At 31.9% G+C, this 14,647-nt stretch overlaps 1 long non-coding RNA gene across 1 annotated transcript; it reads right to left on the bottom strand.

The window, feature by feature from the left end:
• Positions 1-4,984: 4,984 nt before the first annotated feature.
• On the bottom strand, positions 4,985-7,609 carry LOC116012737. Its single transcript, XR_004097189.1, has 2 exons — positions 7,568-7,609; positions 4,985-5,433 (listed from the first exon to the last, which is right to left on the bottom strand). It is a non-coding gene; the product is annotated as an uncharacterized LOC116012737 (long non-coding RNA).
• Positions 7,610-14,647: the final 7,038 nt, after the last annotated feature.

Raw genomic sequence — 14,647 nt, 5'->3', positions numbered from 1 at the left:
TCTCCACTTTTAAAAAAGTTCAAACAGAGAAGGCAGACGAAATTATTGTGAAGAGGCTTAAGGGCTCACTTACCATTGTGTATGTAAGAGGAAACACAGAGCTACAACTTGATTTCATTTCTTTAATTCTACTAATATATTGTATTCAATAATGGTAACCACCTCTTATTGAAATCTTCTTAACCTTTGTATGATGAAAACCTACAAAAAATACAATATACTGTTAGCTCCAAAAATTATAAAAAGTTTTGGAGCTTTATACATCATAGGCTTTTACATATTATATCCCACAATGCATGTACATATTCAAACTTGGATGATGGACATATGCCATACTCTAACTATTGCAAGAAGAATGAAGAATGAAAAAGTTGTAAGAAGAATTGCAAGAATAGGTTACATGTGGATGATGAACATATGGCATTCAAGTGAAGAGCTAACAATTGCAAGAAGAATGAAAAAGTTTAAGGTATCAACTACTATATTGAAGATAAATGTACAATGGAAGCATTCCTGTTATTTTAGATTCAAACTCTTTATCATTAGGATCTAAATTGTTATGGTAATAAATTACTGTAATAAATGGTAATGGTAATCTTATGGTAATAAATCGTAATTATAATAAATTGTTATTGATCATAATCATAATGGTAATTATTAATTATTAATATAGAATAATAATATTAATGGTAATTGTTATTGTTATTAATAAATCGTAATTATAATAAATTTGTGTGATTTATTTAAATCTTAACGTTTTATGATTTTACATTACTTTGAATATGCAGTTATTTTATTCGTTTATTCATACCATGTTCAGAGGTGAAATTATAATTCCAGAAAAAAGAATATTAAAAAAATAATTAACTGAAAATTAAACGGCACGGAATTTAGGCCATTTGAATAAGCAAATTAATATTAATATTTGATTGGAAATTGAACGAAAAAGGAAATGAATTTATTTCAAAAATTAAAGTATTATAATTATATTAATCATATTAATATTTATGAAGGAAAAAGAAAATAAATATATTAATATTTCATTGGAAATATAATTGGCAATTATATTTTTATAATTATATTACTTATTAATTATATGGAAATGAATATTAAAATCTTTTTATGAATGAAAAAGGAAATAAATATTACACACGGGAATGTGTTATTAATATTATGTTACTAATGTTACTAACTGGCACACGAATCAGGCCAAATGAAAAAGGAGATTAATAATAAAAATTCAATATAAATATAACATAGCTTCCCCTATGCAAAAATTAGTAACCACCAAATGAATATTTATTCCTTTTATGAAGGAAAAAGGAAATGAATATATTCATAATTCACTGGAAATGTAATCGGCAATTATATTATAATTATAATTATATTAATTATTTAGAAGGAAAAACAAAATGAATTTATTAATATTTTCACTGAAAATATATTCAACAATTATATTTTTATAATTATATTACTTTTTAATTATATGGAAATTAACATTAAATTTTATGAACGAAAAGGAAATAAATATTACACGGGAATCTATTATTAATATTTTCTTACTAATTGGCAAGGAATCAGGAAAATTAATTGGCAATTATCCGAAAAAAAGAATGGAAAACAATATTAATTCTTTTGATGAAGGAAAAAGGAAATGAATATACTCAAAATAAAATGGAATATTATGAAAAATGAAATGAATATATTAATATTTCACTGGAAATATAACACAACTTTTTCCTACGAAAAAATTAGTAACCACCAAATGAATGATTAGGAAAAAATTATAAAGGAAAAAGAAATGTAAAATAATATTAATTCTTTTTATGAAGGAAAAAGGAAATGAAATATTAGGAAAAACGAAATGAAAATATTAATATTTTACTGAAAATATAACACAACTTTTTCTACGAACAAATTATTAACCACCAAATGAAATATTAGGAAAAAATTATGAAGGAAAAAAATGGAAATTAATATTAACTTTTTTATGAAAGAAAATGGAAATGAATATATTTATAATGAAATGAAATGTTAGGGAAAAACGAAATGAATATATTAATATTTCACTGGAAATATAACACAACTTTTCATATGAAAAAATTAGTAACCCACAAATGAAATATTAGGAAAAAATTATGAAGGAAAAAGGAATGAAAATCAATATTAATTCATTTTTATGAAGGAAAAATGAAATGAATATATTTGAAAGGAAATGAAATATTAGAAAAAACGAAATGAATATTTTAATATTTCACTAGAAATATAGCATAGCTTTCCCTACAAAATTAATATTTCACTAGAAATATAGCATAGCTTTCCCTACAAAAGAAATATTTCACTAGAAATATAGCATAGCTTTCCCTACAAAAGAATTAGTAACCAACAAATGAAATATTAGGAAACCTACAAAAGAATTAGTAACCAACAAATGAAATATTAGGAAAAAATTATGAAGGAAAAAGGCCAACAAATGAAATATTAGGAAAAAATTATGAAGGAAAAAGGAATGACAATCAATAATTCTTTTTATAAAAGAAAAAGGAAATGAATATATTCAAAAAGGAAATTAAAATATTAGAAAAAATGAAATGAATATATTAATATTTCATTGGAAATATAATCGACAATTATATTATTATAATTATATAAATTAAATATTAATTAATTAATTATATTAATTATTAATTATATTAATAAATACTACTCCATAATAATTAATATTTATTAACTAGAAGGTTGAGCAATCCTCTCACCAACTTTAGATGTCGTTGATCAAATTAATTAGTACACGTGTGGCATGAACATTGCAGAAGGTCGAACATATTTAATATATAATAATAATAATAATTTTTGTATATACGAATTGACATTCATGTTAACGAAAAATCATTAATTTAGTGTAATTGACTAATAATAATTGCCTAATAATTATTATGGTAATTAAGCTAAATATTGGTCGTTGAATTTATTTTGATACTCCGTAATAATTAAAGTTAAATTATTTCTCATTTTTCTATATTTATTTTTTTAATAATATAATTACATAAGTTATATAAATATCGATCTTTTATAGATTATGTAAACAAACAAGTCATATATTATTCAATTAATTGAGTGATACTTTTGCACTAATCTTATAATCAAATAAATGTACATGTTCAATATTAGATTTTTTAAAAATAATTTTCTTTAATTTTATTATCTAAATAAATAATAAAAAAATTTATCCGTGAATCGCACGGGTAATTGGACAATTATTTGCTCTAATTCAAGCAAAGAAAACATTAGAAAACATAATCAATCCAACCAATTTCATCAATTGCGCTATATACTATTCAATGCTATAATTTATATAATTGTATATCGATCCAAATATTCTTAAAATATTATAACAAATTCATTTCGTGCAACGCACGGGCGAAAATACTAGTTATTATTAATAGTATTTTCACCCGTGCGATACACGAAATGAATTTGTTGTAATATATTAAGAATATTTGGATCGATATATAATTATGTAAATTATAACATCAAATATTATATAGTGCAATTGAAGATATGTTTTGGATCGATTATGTTTTTTTATGTTATCCTTGTTTGAATTCAAGCAAATAATTGTTTAATTAATAGCTAATGTGTAGATGTACGCATGTGGTGCTAAAACTTTAGGGTGTGTTTGGAAACCAGGAAAATAACTTATGAAAAATGTTTTCTGGAAAATGAGTCATTTTTCAGAAATCATTTTCCTTCCGGTGTTTGGCTATAATCAGAAAATTGTATTGGTGTGTTTGATTCATTTTTCAGAAAATAGGAAGAATTGTATAATTTTTTTTTCACCTTCTCAACATCATTGAATTCACATAGTTGTTATGAAGACATACATGTATTCTTCTCAAATATAACAAACATAATATTATTAATAGCAAACGAGGACATTTTCCAACTACAAAATCTTAGCATTATCTAGATAGACAGATACCACCATCTTATATTCCCATAAAAAACACAGAAATCTCAAGGGGTAAAATTACACAACAACCTATTCTGCAATCATGCATCTACCCTTGTTTTCTGCCCAACGCCGGCGATGAGGCAAGAAGCAGCAACTACATGTTCTTGGACTATGAACATTTTCAATTTACCCATCTATGAAATTATGCAATTAAAGACTACAAAATCAAACTGAACAAGGGGCAGAAGAGATTCCAAATTATAACCAAATGAACCTGAAATTGCCTTGAGAACAGCTTCTTGCGGAGGATTTGGTTCGCAGTCGTCCAAAGATGGAGATGGGGTTTCATTATCAGAGTAATTCATAGGTTGGGTCCTTCTCGGGAACAGACGATGGTTTCTAGGCTTGAAGAGTTTAGAGCCACAACCTAGATGCAGAGTTTCGGGATTGCAGGGAGGCGCTCGGTTTCGAGGAAGCGGTCGCCGCCTTTCTTTTTCGGCTCAGCTCCGGCTTAGACGAGACTTGTTAGGAGAGAGTAAGGGAGACAGATTGTGAGGAGAAAGTGAAACTTCGATAGAGAGACGGCGATGGCGAGAAGCATACTAGGAGATAGGAAAATGACTTCCCCTCAAAAAAAAGGGGAAATTATTTTTCAGAGAAACAAGGGTATTTTACTTTGACTGGGAAAATGTTTTCCTTTGACTTTAATTTTCCATGGGTTACCAAATACTAGAAACCTGGAAAATATTTTATAAATTGGGCAAATATGCTCGTTTTCTATAACTCAGATTCACAGGTATAAGTAAAAACTCACATCTAAAACCTAATTTTTTTGTCAATATTTCATACATATAAAGCAAGTCCCTGACTATTGTGAGAAGTTAGTAACCTTGAGTCTAACATACAAGATAAAGCATTGTGTGATAGTGGGTAGTTAACTTTGAGGTAAGAACATTCAAGCATATAAGCATGTTTTGAGCTTGTTTCTATGCTTTCAAAATTCAAATCATCATACTGGCATCAGGCAAATAAAAATATATCAGAATGTATGAATCATATATCTAAAATGTTAATCCAGACTTCACTCCAGATTACCAAATGGAGTGTATGGCTTTTTGGGATGATGCCCATCCAAACTATTGAAATGCGATGTTCATAACCGTTGATTGACAGACCACTCATGCAACACCCCAATTTTCACCACTTGGATTTATTACAAAATCCCTAATAATACAATACATTGCGGAAGCGTCTAACCAGCAGAAAACTAGGTGTTACCGCCACGCTTAGGTATCTCTCCTATACCCAAACGCTAAGGCTAAACTTACAATCCTCAAATAATCATGTCAACATACAAATATGTACGTATGGAAAAATAATTCTTCCAGGGTGTCTATTCTAGGATAGGGTAGTCCTCAACCTCGACTTCCATCCTATTCAGAACTCATCAGGCTTCAGGAGCCCATACTAGACAACATCTGTAAACACATCGAAGTGTAGTTAGCATGACGGCTAAGTAAGGAAATCCATTGTCACTCAAAAGTAGACAAAGGTTTCGAAAATATAATAATTTGTAAGTTGTAAAATTTACCCACGAGTTATAGCTCTACCTGCAATCAGGTTATCAATAGTAGACAATATAATATAAGGCATAAAGCTAACTCAACACGTAAACTTTTCTCATATAAAGGTACCAGCATCATTGCCACTTAAAACACATTTTTCTGTTTTTCAAACAAGTTTGTAAAATATTTCGTTTCCAGTAGTTCCCTCATTTTAACTCAAAAGGAGGTTCAACAGCACATTTCCGTGCTCAAAATTCGTCACATTTTGGATAGAATCATTTCCTTCTCAAGTCGTTACAGGGTAACTCTTTTCTCATCTTTAAAACTTCCTTAGTTTCTTCTTAGTAAGCGTGAGGCCTTTGGAGCATTCTCATAACTCCCACTCTGACCACTTGGATCATCGAACTCGGGTTCAGTGGTCATCACCCGGTCTAACACTGATCCCCTGGACGTAAGGTTCGTTAAAATGATTCCTAGCTGGCCCAGCTAGGTCCATAAAAACAACACCTACCCGGACTTCTGGAGTAACTATACCTTAAGTGTGCACACCCCCATAGGAATACCTCATCCTACGAGTTATATAGTACCCGGCGAATAGACTTCGCCCTGCAGTATGAACTGGTCATACAATATCCACAACGACCACTGGGCCATGACACTTAAAGCCACCCGTGGGTCAATCAAGGTCGTCCTCAACTCACTTTAGAAACTAAGGGTTTGAAAACATGATTCTTCATTCCGTTTTTCTTTCTCAAATCATTTCTTTTGGACATATTTCTCATTTGAGTCCAATAGTTGAAATCGGCTATCTCATCAGCCCAAGAAGGATTTTCAAAATACTCTCAGTGCCCGCAGGCTTTTCAATCATCATTTTCTCGTTTTTCTCACGTAATGTACTCACTCCTTAAAAGTAGTATTTTCCTCAAAAATAAGGTTTTGACAACCTGTTTACCAAAATAGCATACGTTCTTTCGACGTAAGTTTTATAAACATTTTTATTTACTCATAGGCTTTCCAACACAATTCCTCAAGTTACAAGAGTTGTACTTATTTCTCAACAACAATATTTTCTTCTAAAGTGATGTACATAATTTTTCCAAAACAGATATTTCTTTCAAAAATAGATCTCTTTTGCCCGTAGGCCTTTCAAACATCATAACACTCGGGATTAAAACATCGGGGAAAAGTTTGGTCAAAAACAAGTCGAAAACGAGGCCGCGTCGCACGGACTCGCGGTTGGCCGCAGCTGCGGACGCACAGCGGACGCGTGCGTCCGAGCCGCGTCCGCACGTTCGGTAAATGGCGCCGAAACTGGGCGCCCACGGACGCGCGTCCGTGTCCGTGTCCGGCCTTTCGGCCGTGACGCCGTAACTCTGGGCGTCGATGGACGCGCGTTGGACGCGCGTCCAAGGCCGCGTCCACCCAAATCTGCCAGAAATTTCAGCTTGGCGCAGTCAGAAAGATTGAGCCGGTAAAGATAGTTCCCGAACTCTTTTTCACTTGAAATGTTTATGGTAGAACCCCAACTTATAGTACTTGATGTCCGTAAAAAGTTTTGGTCATTTTGATCCGCGAATAAACACAGAAAATTCCATTTTTGCCCTCGGCAGTGTGCTGTCCAGAATTATTTTCTCTCTGGACCAGTTTTGGAGAAAAATTCGAAAACCATACTTATACTACTCCGATCATTATGAAATTTTATATGCAGGTTCTACACTTATAGAACTACATGTCTAAAAAAATAGGATCAAAAATACCTTACCAATTTTTCCCAATAAATCTCGGAAGTTACTGCCAGAATCTATCCTGATTTCTTTTCACTATTTTCACAAGTATAAGCCTATATGGGCATAAATACGACATATACATGCATAAATTAGCTATGAACATGTATACAAAAATTACCAAAAATCCAAAGTGTGGTTTCTTGAGTCAACTAGTAGATCCACAAACTTAACACATAATTTTCGCATAAAATTCCTAGTCACATAATTTACTAGCATTTGTTCACCTTCAAGTGACTAAACCAACTTAAGGGATTCCTTACCTCCCAAGAAGATTTTTAAACCGTAGAAAGATGGTGATCTTCTCCTTCAAACTTTTCACCGAAGATCCTAAACAAAATCACCATAATAACCACATTTTCATGAATCCTTAGCTTAAACCTAAGTTCTAGGAATGATTCTAGCCATATTAACCGAATAAAACCGAAGTCTTACCTATTATGGAAGCACTTGTGTTGAAGACCATGGCTATGGAGTCCTTGGATCCAAGAGGAAGACTAAGATTTTCTTCTTCTCCTTTTTCCTTCTAATTTCGAAAATGGGTGTGGGAGAGAGTGGAAGACTTGGAGTGTAGACATGGTTTAGCTTATCCCATACTCTTCCTATTAATTAATTATTTAATTACCATGTGGTAAATAGGGATGCCACTTGTCACAATCCTATGGTGCATCTTGTAGAGCAAGACTTCTTTGCTAGTTAGGATTAAATCAGATAAAAGTTCGGAGGAATATAACTTAATTCGGGAAAATTCCAATACCAAAATTATTCTAAAAATAATCCCGTCAATAACCACTAAAATTGGGAATTTTTCGGTATCTCGCGAAATACAGGTACGAAGGATCGTAACAAATTTCACCCTTACATTCCGTTTAAATTTTCACTTGAACTAAGTCAGAAGTTCACGCGTAATCGCATCCCATTTCCTAGGGAAATTCGAACCGTATATACATCCTTAAACCGTATATACATCCATAATCCAAGCTACCTTTGGCGCAGTATCTTGGCTGGTCAAACGGTGCTCCGAGAGGGTGTAGTCCGTCGCGTGGGTAATGGCGAAGAAACGATGGTTTGGGGTTGGCCTTGGCTAGCTGATAAAGATGATCCTAATCTCCATACTGCCTGTATCGAAGAGTTGAAGGATACTCGTGTATGCAACCTACTGGACAGTAATGGTGAATGGGATAGGGACCTGCTCTCCGTGACCTTTTTTACGAGCGGGATCAAGTTAGAATTATCCGTACCCCGGTCTCCCCTAATTACTCGGATTCTTGGTGTTGGAGAGGGGACATAAAAGGGAGTTATACGGTTAAGCTTGGCTATCATCTGCAAACAGTTCATCTCATGTCGCAGGATGCTGGTTCGGAATTCACGGGTTGGAGAAGTTTGTGGGCTCTGAAAGTTCCTCCTAATATCAAGAATTTCTTGTGGCGCTGCATGAAAAATATATTGCCTGCTCTTGAAGTCTTGAGGACGAAAGGGGTGGCTATAGGTGGCGGATGCTCCTTTTGCGCTTCAGAGGTGGAAACTATTTCTCATGTTTTTTGTGAGTGTCCTTTGGCTTGCGATCTCTGGGGCACTGTTGATATTCTTCAGGGTCTCTCCTTCGCTCGTTTTGCTCAAAATGTTTTGCAGGCTGCCGACTATTCCAATACTTTGTTGATGGTGGCAAGATGTTGGGTTCTGTGGAAGGCGCGCAACGATCGGGTGTGGAATGGAAAAGTATGGCCTTTAACCTCTCTTCGGCGCCGTGTTGATGATTTAGTATCAACTTGGCAGCAGACTTATCAGACTTCTTCTCCAGGTTCGCAAGGCGCGATTATTTCTCCTGAGCACTGGGTTCCTCCTCCTCAAGGTAAGCTCAAGTGCAATGTTGATGCGGCTATTCTTGCGAACGGGGTGACCTTTGGTGCTGTCCTCAGGGATTCTGATGGAGTTTTTGTAGCCGCTAGTGGTGGCAGCTTGTTGTGTGACAGGGACCCCTATGTGGCTGAGGCAATGGCAATGAAGGAAGCTCTCACATGGTTAAAGGATCGCGGTGTCATGCATGTTATTCTAGAAACGGATTGTTTAAATCTATGCACTGCTTTTAATTCTTCAGTAGTAGATTTCTCATACGTTAGTCTCATTTTAAAGCATTGTAAGTTGATTGCTAGTGACATTGGGGACATTACTGTTCGCCATGTCAGAAGGTCAGCGAATCACGTAGCTTGCACAGGCGACTGATTCTTCTTCTGTCCTTAGTGTCTAGGATTCGATTCCTCCTATTTGTATTTCGAGTTTGGTTTGAGTTTTGATTAATGATATGTTGCTTTTGTTTTCAAAAAAAAATAAAGTAGATTAGGGAATTATTATTATTATTATTATTATTATTATTATTATTATTATTATTATTATTATTCCGGTTCATGGTAAGTTAATTATGTTTCCTTTTCTAAAAATGCCTTTCTCTGCTGCTCAACTTTGGCTTCCACCGCCGGCCTCCGGCCGGAGCTCTAATGGAGGTTTGAGCCGGCGGTTTTTGGTCACCTTCCATGTTTGCTCTCGCTCTTCTTCTGCCCCGAACACCGTCGCTGTTCCGTCCGTCTCTAACCACCGCCACAGATCTTCTTTTTGCGTTTTCTCTCCCTTTGGATAAAATAATAGTAGGTAGGTATTGTGGTTTGTGTTGGTAGTCTTGAACTCCCAATCCTACTTTGACTTACCCACCTTTTTTTTTCTCTATTATTGTGTTTTCCTCTCGTTACCCACCTTTTTTTTTCTCTATTATTGTGTTTTCCTCTCGTTTGTTTCACGAGCATTTTTCCTCTCGTTACTTTCACGAGCTTTTGTTTCACGAGCATTTTTCCTCTCGTTACTTTCACGAGCTTTTCATTTTCAAGCATTTTTCCTCTCGTTACTTTCACGAGCTTTTCATTTTCATTAGCATAAATCGTTTAGTTTGGTTTCGACAAGTGTTGATCTTATCTTGGGCGAGTAAAAAAGAATGATGACGAAGACCCAGATCTTTGAAGAAGCTTTAAGCTCCCTGAAGGAACATAGCTTCATAGTTATGAAACAGTCTGCGATTCAAGTTTTCTATAGCATAGTTAGAAAAGTTGTTTCTATGTCTGACTGTAAGGAATGGTTTACCATTTCATTGATCATTGATGTAAACGTTTTATGTTATGAATTAATGGAATAGCTACGTTTATCTTCAAAAAAAAAATGTTTCCTTTTCTATTTTTTTTTTTTTGCTGCTAATATTATTAGTATTAATTAGTAAATTATGGACCCTTTTTATTATTTCCTTTTCTATTGTTTCCTCAATAAATTTTCAGTTTCATTTGCTTGGGCAGAAGTGGTTGGACGAAAAAGCACGAAATGGGGAATTTTGTTAGGAATTTCATTTTTTATTGATAACCTTATTATTAGTAGTCCGTTTCCTGGTAAGTTAATTTCGTTTCGTTTTCTATTTTTTCTCGTAAGTTAATTTTGTTTCCTTTTTCATTTTTCATTTTTACTACTAACATTATTAATATTAACCATTGAATTATTGATCATTTTTTATTTTCCTTTTCTATTGTTTGCTAAATACTTTTTTCTTTTTAAATTGTCTGGGTTGAAGTGTTTGTACGGGAATAAACGAAATGAGGATTTTTTTTTAATAATATTATAGATTATAGACATAGATTAGTAGCCAGCCATCATATATATATATATATATATATATATATAATAAAGTTGGTTTGGCAATCCTATCATACAAAAAGTAAACTTCCAAATATAAATCAATGATCAAAAATAGAATTAACTCTAATTTTTTTCCTAATTAGTTACTCCGTATAATAATTTTTTTTGTTCAATATCATATTACAACATAAATCATAATGTGTAAATGTTAAAAAATATAACCAATACCCTTGAATAGTAACTGCTAAGGTGAGTAGATCCACCATTCTTGGAAAAACCTTGGGAACAGAATCCAATTCTTGAATCTCTTTTTTTTTTTGTCCCAATTAATAATTATATTATTCCAATTCTATATTAATGCATTGTGCATATAACAAGTGGACTTTTACCACAACCATGACATATATTTCAACATTTGCCAATGAACAGGGTATTACATTTATGATATGAAAGTAATCCTAGGAAAATAAACTATGGTGTGAGACCCATCAACAGCATTATATATATACATACGCTTTTGTTTGATATTGCAGCATCACCTTCTTCTTCTTCAAGTAGGCACTGCTTCATATATATTCCCACTACAGGAAATGTCTTGAAGGAAAGCCAACCCACGATTTACCGCACCGCCTATTGACTTGGCAATGTTGACGAATACATGGTCAGGTATGGCGAGACGGGGGAGTTAAACTGGGGAGTTGCTGAACTTTTCGACAGCATTTACCCAGAGAAATTGCCCGAGCATCAGCATAACAATCGCAAAGCAAATGAGAGTAAGAAGGCAAGCCCAAGTTCTATCCTATCATTTTATAGGCATGGCGTATGGATACTTTTTATTTATTTGTAGTCAATTAGTAATTAGTAATTCACATTTCCTTTTTCAATTTTCATTTTCTAGTATTAATAATTAATTTCTGTTTTTATTTTCATTTTCAATCAATTAGGGATTTTTTTATATACAGTCAATTAGTGATTCGTTTCCTTTTTCATTTTCTATCAATTAGGTGCCAATTAAGGCACCAATATACATAGAAGTTATATCCATATTATTATTATTATTATTATTATTATTATTATTATTATTATTAATTATTACTAGTATTTTCGCCTGTGCGTTGCACGGAATGAATTTTGTTATAATGTTTTAAGAATATTTAGATCGATATATAATTATATAAATTATAACATCAATATTATATAGTGCAAATGATGAAAATGGTTGGATCAATTATGTTTTCTAATGTTATCCTTGCTTGAATTCAAGCAAATAATTGGTCAATTACCCGTGCGATGCATGGATAAATATTTTAAATTATATATTTAGATAATAAAATTAAAGATAGAATAATAAAAAAATTCTAATATTGAATGTGTACAATTATTTTATTATGTGATTAGTGTAAAAATATCACTCAATATAATATTTGTTCTCTTGTAATATTGAATTGCTTGTATATATTGATCGTCACAATATTTTACCAAGGTTGCAAAAATCGCTAGGCGCCCTCTAGGCGCCCGGGGGGCGCCTACGTTTTTTTTTTTTTTTTAATTTTAAAAAAAATATTTTAAGTGTTAATAATTGTAAAGTGTTTAATATTGTAAGTCTTTACACTTTAATAGTTAAATATTTAATACTTATTAAGTTATTAGTTATTATTTATTAATTATTAGTGCATTACTTATTAGTTTAATTTAGTTATTACTTATTATTTTATTAAGATATTATTATTATTAGACTATTAGAGTATTAGTTAATACATTATAACATTAATAGTTTAAATGTTTCAGATTTATAATTTAAAAAAAAAAAAAAAAAAACCAGTCGGCCGGCCTAGGCGGCCCAGGCGCCCGGCCAGGCGGGCTAGGCGGCCTAGGCGCCGCCTAGTCGGCCGGCTAGGCGCCCGGCCGCGGAGGAGGCCGATTTCGGCCTTCCTCGATGCGACCGGGCGCCGCCTAGCGCCTAGGCGCAATTTTTGCAACACTGTATTTTACCAAAAAAACATATTATAAAATATTATATTATTAAATACAACACGTGATTTTAAAACATTTGAATTTAAATAAATCAAATGTGCCTAGAATATAAACATAATTATGCAAATTACACATACATAAAATATGCTAGTAATATGCATAGTCCACATATATTGTATACATGTCATTTAATATAGATACATGTAAAAGATAATCATTGCTATTATTTTAGTCATCTAATCTAAGTAAATACTAAATAAATAAATAAAATACAATAAATAAATGAATAAATAGAAAGTCCAATGAAATAAACCAAAAAAATATATATATTTAATTTACAGTAGCTTATTAAAATTGTTTTCGACAAAACAAAAAAAAATTATCTCAATCTTTTAACTCTAACACCACGTATAATCGAATCAATCGTACCCTAATTGTCAAAGCAGTACATTAGGCATTTATTCCTTTGAGTAAAACGAAACAAAAAATAATAAATAATAAAACAATGAATTCAGATATATATATATGTGTGTGTGTGTGTGTGTGTGTGTGTGTGAATAACATATACCTCCACATCTTCGAGCACAGATTCTAAGGTTGCTCCTCGGTTGTTCTTGACTTCATAAAGACAAATTAGTCGTACTTTTATTGCCCTTGCTCCTCGGTTGTTCTTGACTTCATAAAGACGAATTAATCGTACTTTTATTGCCCATGCAATATTGTAGGCGTTTATCTTATTAAGTGCAACAAAAAGAGGGGCCATTATAGGTAGATTTATTTTTTCTTTGTATGATATAAAGTGCTAAGATATAGTGAAAGATGTGGAATTGGTTGAAGGATTGTATGATTTATATAGTGATATGAGATTTTATTAGATAAAAAATTTATTTAGAAAAGTTTAAAAATAAATGGTAAATGATTAATAATAATTATAATTATTGATTGACAGCCAATTTGAATAAAGCCAATTTCATTCAATTTCATTGATTTGTGCAAATTTCATTTGTTTTAGCCAATTAATAATTAATAATATGCCAATTTCATTTCTTGCAGAGAATTTCATTCTTTTGAATTTAAAATATGGAATAAACCTTAAGATAAGTTCTTAAAATATGGAATAAATATTTACAAAATTATATTCAGATGCATTTTAAATAAATAAATAAATAAATATATATATATATATATATTGGATGCACAATTTTGTAAATATTTAGATCTAATTTCTAATAATGGCCACGGGATATTAAAATTATTTAATATCCTAATTTTATTGATTATATTGGATGCATTTTATTGCCTTTTTAAAATCAACTCATTTCTAATTAACAGCTCATTTGTGCGAATAATAATAGGAAATTGTATGTTGCCAATTATATTTAAGGCAACATATTCGTAATCGGAGTGATTTTGCATCGATAAAATGGAATCAGTATTCAGGACTATAATGACTCCCAATAAAAGGGTGAGTAAAAAAAGGTATTAAGTGCCATTAANGCGCAATTTTTGCAACACTGTATTTTACCAAAAAAACATATTATAAAATATTATATTATTAAATACAACACGTGATTTTAAAACATTTGAATTTAAATAAATCAAATGTGCCTAGAATATAAACATAATTATGCAAATTACACATACATAAAATATGCTAGTAATATGCATAGTCCACATATATTGTATACATGTCATTTAAT

Source organism: Ipomoea triloba, chromosome 3 (genome assembly GCF_003576645.1).
Source record: "Ipomoea triloba cultivar NCNSP0323 chromosome 3, ASM357664v1".
Taxonomy (NCBI): domain Eukaryota; kingdom Viridiplantae; phylum Streptophyta; class Magnoliopsida; order Solanales; family Convolvulaceae; genus Ipomoea; species Ipomoea triloba.
The sequence above is the reverse complement of the archived record's forward strand: the minus strand, read 5'-3'. Positions and strand labels throughout refer to the sequence as shown.